Below are 9,223 nucleotides of genomic sequence, written 5' to 3'. Positions count from 1 at the left end.
TCAAAGGAATCAAGTTTCTTGTTAAACAACCAATAGAATTGGATATTTATTTTAAGTTTTTAAAACCAAGGTTAGGCTGCTGATCAGTCACGCACTAACCCCGAGCAAAGCACACAGCATTGCTCTAACTACTGGATCCAAGGAACACATTGGCCTAACTTGACCATTGATATGATCTGACCACGAATATGGTCTACACAAAGAAAACTATCCAATTCTAAAGCAGTTCAATATGATAAACAACAGAATTCAATAAAACCTGATCATAATCAATAACAATAAAACTTTTGTATAAAAGCATGGTAAAAATTCATGGTTACTGAAAGGGTATGTCAAAGTACATGAAAGAAGTGGCCTCCAGCCTGCAGAACAATCGAGTATTAGATGAATAATGTTTTTACAGGGTTTTAATACTTTGATGTCACAAGGTATGGTTAAGTATAAAAGTTTTTATATGTTTAAAACAATTTTGTTCCAGCGTTTGGTATGTGATGGTTATATATTTATGGAGTAGTATTGTATATGTGTGGTTTAATATTTGGTAAATCAACCAGAAACGGTTCACAAAGAATAAGGCTTACAGCTCAAGATCAAATGATGTGGCTCAGGTTCAAGGCTGAAGGATTCAAAGTATTTCCAATATAAAACAGAGCTATTTTGAGTATTAACAATATGTTACAAGAGAATTTAGAAATATTTGCAATATATCTCGAGAAAGGTTTAGAAGTACTTGCCTTATCATAATCGATTTCAACTTCACTTGTACTTATCAACTGACTCCATTCAACAATCACTCGTCTGCTTTTCTTATGCCTCGCTTCTATTCTCTAATTACTTGTTATACTTTTTACTTAACAATTCTATTATCCGATCACCTGCTTCCTTTCTTATGCCTTGCTTATTCTGCTAGGCATTATAAATATCTATCAATATTTAACTCATACGATTCTATTCGACATACACTTCTATCTACCCTTCGTTTCACCCAAATCCGATTAACGGATTGAAAGTTATGCTATAAACAAGTAAACACCGAACATGTAGACCGACAGTCAACTAAAAAGTCATATATAGCATATAACACGTCAAATAATCAATGACATATCATTTATAAAGAAGTCTCGGGCTATAAACAGGCTTTCGGATATTCAAAATGATTTTTTAAACATTTTTCGGAATTAAAACGGGTCGTTAGATCAATTTCAAAGTAATAAACAGGGTTCGGTCGGCCAAATCTGGCTTCAAAACAATTTTATAATAATTATCGAGCCGTGAAAACAATTTAAAATAATATTTTAAAGCTCGAAACTAATTTTCGGAATTTTTAAATCAATTTTAGATAATTAAATCCAATTAAATAATCAATAAAAAATTAATTAATAAATAATTAAATCAATTAATCAATTAATATTTAAATTAATTGACTAATTAAATATTTGTTAATTAAAATCAATTAATTAAATAATTCAGATTTATTTCTAAATTTTTAAATCATTGAAAGTATTTTTGGAATTAAAAAATGAATTTTATGAAATAAAAATAGAGTTTTTGATTTATTTTTAAAAAGAAAATCCCAGAAACAGGATTTGGAAATGCAACTGAGCAAAAGAAGATTGAAAGCGGGTCGAAAATCAGGGAAACGGGTCAACAGTCGGGTTGCCAAGAACAACCCAGACCCGCCGGAAATTTTGCAGAATCCGGCGAGGTCGGGAAGCTCCAGCGACCTCGATTCAAGCCTATTTCGAATCGTTTCTTTTGATTTATTAGCTCCAATCGATTACACACCACCCCAGCATCTCTGCCAGTCGATTAACATCGAGTAACAACGGCCCAGGCAGCTTTTCCGGCCAAATTCAAAGAAAAATCCGGCGAGCTTAAATAAAATCCGGCATAAAACTTTAAAAGACAACTCCGTACTTTTCAGGAATCGTTTGTATGATATAAATACATGGTTCGATTGTAAATTTGATAAGGAACACAAAGAACCCATCCAGATCAACTGAAAACCCCTAACAAAGATTTCCCCAAATCGAATTGAAAACATTCAAAGTAATATAAACCCTAATTTCTAAATTCCGAGAATCAAACCCAAAATTAAACATGTTATTGAACTCCAAATCAAGAGTATAATATACCAAAATGATCAGGAAAACAAGCTCTACAACATACAATCATCAAATCATTCAAACAATCATCCGTACAAAAATTCATAATTTAAATTCCAAGAAATTCGAATATAAATAATTAAATATAAAATCACCTGATGTTTCTGGGTTGAAACTGATGGAAGATTTGGATTCTAGATTTCAGTAGCTTCGTTTTGAGTATATGTACGCCAAAATCGGATATCGATAACGCCTTCGAATTTGTGTTTGATTATGAAGAACATAATATAATTATAGTATTTTCTCTGTAAAAACTCTGTAAATACTGTTTGCAAATGATTTCCGATATAAAATAGAATACGGTAGAGGCTATTTATAATTACGGAAAATTAGTATCCCGTTGGATCATTCCGGATATAAAACGGTATGTTTATTTATAAAAGCTGATCCAAACGGTACCGGTTTTCGAGATAATTATCCAAATCAGTACAATTTGTACTACGGTCTTGGTCTCAGCGCCTGGTTACACGTATTACGAGGTGATAATTATGATAGTTTAATAAAAAGCTCCCGTTTATCGAAAATATGAGTTTTATTGATTTACCGAAACGAATAATGTATCGAAAATATTGCGCCGGGACCCCCGCAGGACAAACCGTACGCCGAATTGAAAAAGTCGAAACACGGAAAATGCTCGGAATATTACAATTAGGTTAGGAAGGAGTTCTCGGAAGAGTTTCGGGTTCTAAAAACGTAAAAACGGATAACGGTGGTTGGTTCCCGTTTTATAAAATAGATTTTAAATAACCGGAAAAAGATTTTATAAAATCCATATGATTCTTATAAATTCATAAATCAACATAAAAATAATTAGGAAGATATGACAATTATCTATATTTTATTTTGGACATATAAAAATTAAAATACTCAATTAATAATATTTTTAAACATCCAACACATTTAACACTTAACAAATAATTCACAGAATATATACTGAACACATATAATAATTATTTAATAGCAAAAATAATTACATGATATATCCCGAATATTACATCCTCCCCCCTTAAAAGGATTTTGTCCTCAGAATCTCCTAAGAGAATAAATGAGGGTACCTTTCTTTCATATCTTTTTCTAACTCCCAGGTTGACTCTTCAACCTTTGGGTTTTCCACAATACTCTTACTAACATTATTACTTTATTCCTCAATACTTTCTCTCTTTCTTCTAGAATCTCTATTGGACTTTTTACATATGACAAATCTGCCTGGAGCTTTATTGGCTCCTACTCTATTACATGCTTGGAGTCTGGATTATACCTCTTAAGCATCAAGTATGTGAAAAACATTGTGAATTTGCTCCATGTGCGGAGGTAACGACAACTCGAAAGCTATTTTGCCAACGTGCTTTAAATTTCAAAAGGTCCGACATATCTTGGGCTCGGTTTTCCTTTCTTTCCAAACCTCATTAATCCCTTCCATGGCGATACTTTCATTAGTACTAAGCTTCCTTCTTCGAATTCCATGTCTTTCCTTGATTGATCTTCATACTTCCTTTGACGATCTTGTGCTGTTATCCATCTCTTATGGGTAATTATTAACAACTTCCTTTGTCTGCTGTACTAATTCAGGTCCAAGTATCTTGCGTTCTCCTACTTCATCCCAATACACTGGAGATCTACATTTACGTCCATAAAAAGCTTCGTAGGGTGGCATCCCCATACTGGCGTGATACTATTGTTGTAAGTAAATTCTACCAGAGGTAATTGCTCGTTCCAAGTCCCTTTGAAATCAATAGCACAACCAAGTAATTATGTCTTCATTTTCCTGAATCGTTCTTTCACTCTGGCCGTCTGTCTGTGGATGGTAAGCCGTACTCATATTCAGTCTCGTTCCCAAACATTCTTAAAAATTCCTCCAAAATCTTGAATTAAATCTTGGATCTTGACCGGATACGATGGACACAGGAACTCCATGACGAACTACGATTTCCTTTGAGTACTGATTTGTTCGGTGAAAATCTCCTATTTATAAATAGAAAATGAGCTGACTTGACAAATCTATCCATTATAATCCAAATGGTATCATGATTAACTTTTGTGATTGGTAATCCCAACTATGAAATTCATGGTGATATGCTCCCACTTCCACTCTGGAACCTCTAATGACTGTAGCAATCCATTTGATCTCTGATGCTCTACTTTAACTCTGTTGACATATATAACATCTGCTAATTCATTCCGCAATTTCCTGCTTCATATCTAACCACCTATAATTTCCTTTAAATCTCTATACATTTTGGTACTCCCTGAGTGGATTGAATACCTCGAATTATGAACTGCCTGTAAAATTTCATCCTTCAATTCCGCCACTGGTGGAATCCAAATTCTAGAAGAAAGCCTAAGAATATCTTGATCATCCTTTTCACGTGCACAATTTTTCACCTACTAAATGATTTATATCCTGATCCATTATCTCTTCCTGACACTTCTTTATCTTTTCTAACAAGTCTGATTGAAAAGTTATACTTGTACATTCTTACTTCTTTTTAGATCATGAACTCTGACCTCCAATTCCAACTGCTAGAATTCCATAGATAATTCCGCTAGTATAGTCTCTATGTTCATTCTCCCTCCTTCTTACCCATCTCTTGCCACTACAATTGCTTTTCCTCAGGAGTTCATACTTTAAACTCTTATGGTCCATATATATCTTCATCTTTCTCTATACTTATAATATTTCCCAATCTTTCAAAACAAATATTATGGTTGCTTTTAATTCCCAGTTATGAGTAGGGTACTTCTACTCATAAGGTTTCGGTTGTCTGGATGCATATGCAATAACTTTATTGCTTTGCGTCAAAACACATCCTACTTCCTTACGAGAAGTATCACTATAAACTACTAAATCTCTCTGATACTTTCAAAGTGATAAAATAGGTGTTGTAACCATTCTTTCATTTAACTTCGCAAAACTTTCTTCACCCTTCTCCATTTCATATAACCTTCTTGCTTTTCCTGGTTAGCTTCATCCAAAATATTGCAAATTTCAAGAAATCTTGCACAAATTTCTGATAGTAACTGGCCCATGATAAAACTTCTTACTTTTGTTGGTGCTTCTGGTCTTTCTTCATTCATACTATCTTTAAATTTTTCTGCTGAATCATCTTTTATCTCCTCCTTCCTGACTGTCTATACTAAGAATTATACTTCCTGCCATTAAAGTTTTCACCTGGTAAATTTTTTTTATACCGCTTCTTTCTTCTTTGATTCCTCAGCTCTCATTGTATAGGTTGCATAGTTCTTCTTAAGTAACACAAGTACATATTATCCAGATTCCTCCTTCAAGATTCTACTCATCAAATTTAAATATCACTGGTATATCAGTTCATCCTACTAACATTTCTAGAATTTTATAACCACATTACTGAGTTCTAAAAATTATCTGTGATATATCCATAAGTTCAATCTTCACTTGGTAATATACTCAATCTTAAATCAATGTTATAAAAATACCTTGCTTTGTTCATTTAGTTAAACAAATCATTGGTTCGAGATAATAGATATCTGCTCTTGAGAGTAAACTTGTTGAGCTTTCGCTAACACATAATCTCACACTTCCATCTTTCTTATTAACAAATCGTGCCGGTGCACTTTAGGGGGTACGCTAGGTTCAGTTGCTTGTTCTTCTAATTATCTCATGCGTTTGCTCTGGTAACTCTTTTATTTTATCTAGTGCCATTTTGTGCGGGGCTTTGGACACTGGCTTCATTTCAGGTGCTAAATCAATCATAAACGCATTTTCTTTATCGAAAGGAAATATTGGTAACTCGTCTGAAAATATATGTTGAGACTGTAAAATCTTCAAGTTCGGTTTGCTCCTGACTCTTAGTTATAATCGTCATAGCACTTATATTTTGGTCACTGTAATCTTAAATTATTCTTAACAGGTCCTCTACCTTCCTTTTTCCTTTAACCTTCTTCATGTTCTTATTTGGCGTCTTCAGAACTATCTTCCATCACGACGGTCTACCTGGGTATCATACTTGAATAGTTAATCCACTCCTTAGAATGATGTCAAATCCTCTTATCTCAAATGATATCAATTCTTCATAACTTATTTCCATAAATGTCAATTCCGCCATTGGTACTTACTTATTCAATAACTGCACGTTCTTAACTTGCTAGTCCTTTAGTCATAAACTTATTGATTCGACAGGATAATTCATCTTATCAATAAAACCTTGAGAGATATACGATCAAATTGCTCCCACATCTTTCAATACTTTAACGTATAAGGTATCCGCAATAATCTTCCACGTTATCACATCCATATTTTAAATAACATATCGCAATTCTCATTCTCGGAGACGTATCCCTTATTGAAGTAGATTCCCTTGACTGTTAATGCATCCCTGGCTAGGGCCAGTGATTTGCAATTTTTTTACCGTATGCCCTTGTTTCCTTTCCATGCATGAGAGGTAGATGAGACTTTGCCCGCTGAGTGTATAAGATGTTGACTCTTGTTTGAAAAGCTCTCGCAAAGAACAACGGTACAACGAAACAATTAGAAGGATTCACAATTTTAATAATCTTAGAGTTGAAAAGAAAGAAAAAGTAATGATTTGAATATGAATGAGACAACCACATTGGTACTTAAGATGGCCAGTCTTTCATACCGTATGGCATACAGCACATGATTAGGTGGCGTCCCACCCGACTCTTCGTCACTCCGACAAAGTATCTCATCATAACACTGTTTGTCCCAATCAGAAAGCAAAATCCGAGGGGAACAATTAAATTTAAAAGGAATACAAAATCCTCCGTTTTGATATTACCAGAAAGAATTTGTTAAGAAAAGAAGTTCATACACTTTTAGGAATTTAAAAGGAATATATGCTGAAAGGTTGAGGACGAGAATGATACCATTGGTCACTATCCACATTGCACTTGTATTCATTTTTCGAGCTTGCTCGATCATTTCCCAATTGTATCACATAACAACTTTAGAAGTATGCAAAATTGCCTTCGCAACTAAGCATGATGGTAGAGTCTTACTTGTTAAGTCTCGTGTCTGTAACGTCGCACCTACACGTATAATACTTTAACAATTCAATCATAATGGCGTTCTTATCAGATAACCTTGAGTTTCCTCCTTTTTAATTTGGAATAATAATGAATCATTCAACATAGCGATATAATAATATTCTTCTTTTAGAAAAGTCTAGAAATATTCCCAATCTTCTTTAATCATGCTCAGGCTTCCATTAAATCAATGAATTCTCTGAACTCTGATAATCCCGGTAATTGGATGAATAGTTACTCCGTACGATGGTTCTGTTGTTAATCTTACCAGACAATACTTGCACCTTGCTGTTAGGAATAATTAACTCCTTCATAATCGCAGGTTACCTTGTTTTTTTTCCGAATTAACAATACTGAGTCTGAAACAACGTCCTTCCAGATAATCCGGGTCTTTTAATAAACAAGAAACTCAAGTAGTAACTTGACAACCAAGGTTTAAAACTTATTTTATTCAAAAAGGCTTTTAGAAATTTTGTAAGGAAAATCTTTTTCGAAAACTTGTTAAAAATTTTGAAAATTTTGAAAATTTTGAAAATGACACCTCTGGTTGTCCTTACTGTATGAGTTGGTTGTTGTCCTTCTTATGACCAAATACCAAGTTAAAGAAACAATCACTCAAGGGTCCATTCACTTCCATTTATCTCCTTTCCTTCATTGGGGTCTATTATTCTCCGTAAATAAATGAAAACTTCCGCTATCGTTGCACGTTATCTTATTCGTAGCTTCACATTAAGGCTCCCATACTGGTAGTATCCCCGTTAACCCCTTTGTAATCATTAAGTAGAACAGACTATCCAATAGTCAACAAGTCAGCTAATGTCGCATCATCTTGTTAGAATATATATCACATCATTATAATACCATTTCCTAATTTCAAGAAATCTTCAGATCCCTAATCTCCTCTAACTCTCTCTCTTCAACACTTATCTACTCCATTCCACAAGCTAGTCATGAGTGGCCTAATTACTAATAGCTTCTCGTAACCTGATAACAGCCATCCTCCAGAACACTTGAATCTTCTTTCTAAACTCCTTTCTCACCTTGATTTGTATCTCAATACTCACCATTTACTGCAACTATCGTGTCCCTTCTCGCAAATGCTGCTATTTCATTGGAAAGGTTTTTAAACTGAGGATATAGAATATGGTGTATAATAAACTGAAAAGATAAATTCATAGTTGAATGTTCAAAAGAACAAGAATAAGCAAATGAAGGTTCTTGAATAGGTAGTCTCATATCGAGAGATGATAGAATAGCACTGAATAACTTAGAGAGGCGCAACTGTCATAACAGAAGGTAATACCGCTAATACTGATGGAAGAACAAGGCGCAAATCAAATCTGGGAGAAGATGACGATCCTTAAATGGAAGGCTCCAAACGATCAGTTGATGCAGGGAAATCAGAATCTACCATTGTCGTTTCCTGAATATCATGTAGCTAGTTAAGAATCCCGAATCGCAACACGAACCGTGCCGGAGACCTACTATACAGTCGCACTCAACCTCACGATGACCTATCTTTCTATTTCCTATTCCTAATCCTAACCCTCTACCCAATTTCCGACAATCTAGGCTTGTTTCAGTGACTTATAACCTATAGCTCTGATACCAACCTGTGGCACCCTCCAAACCCGGATCAGAAGTTTGGGGTCCACAACGCATACTCAATATATAAACCTGTATATAAATTATTATTTGCAATGACCCTACTTTACATAACCACGGATCGCAACAGGTTAAAATATGAAAACAAGCCACAACCTTAACTTTTATTACATCGTACCAAATCCCAACTAATTTAATTTACAACTGATATGAAATTATTCTTACAATCTTACTATCTCACTACTGCAATAAGCTTCTGCTAGCTCGATCAATCATAATCTGGAATCCTAGCTCGAACATTGAACTGGGAAACCTCGCTATCAACCGTATCCTTCTTAACTGTAGCATACATAAAAAGATTTGCAAGAGTGAGCTAACTAGCTCAGCAAGTTATATCATTATTCACTGAGGTTAAATAATAATAAACAAGA

This window comes from Apium graveolens, chromosome 8, assembly GCF_009905375.1.
Source record: "Apium graveolens cultivar Ventura chromosome 8, ASM990537v1, whole genome shotgun sequence".
NCBI lineage: Eukaryota > Viridiplantae > Streptophyta > Magnoliopsida > Apiales > Apiaceae > Apium > Apium graveolens.
Note: the sequence above shows the minus strand (reverse complement) of the source record.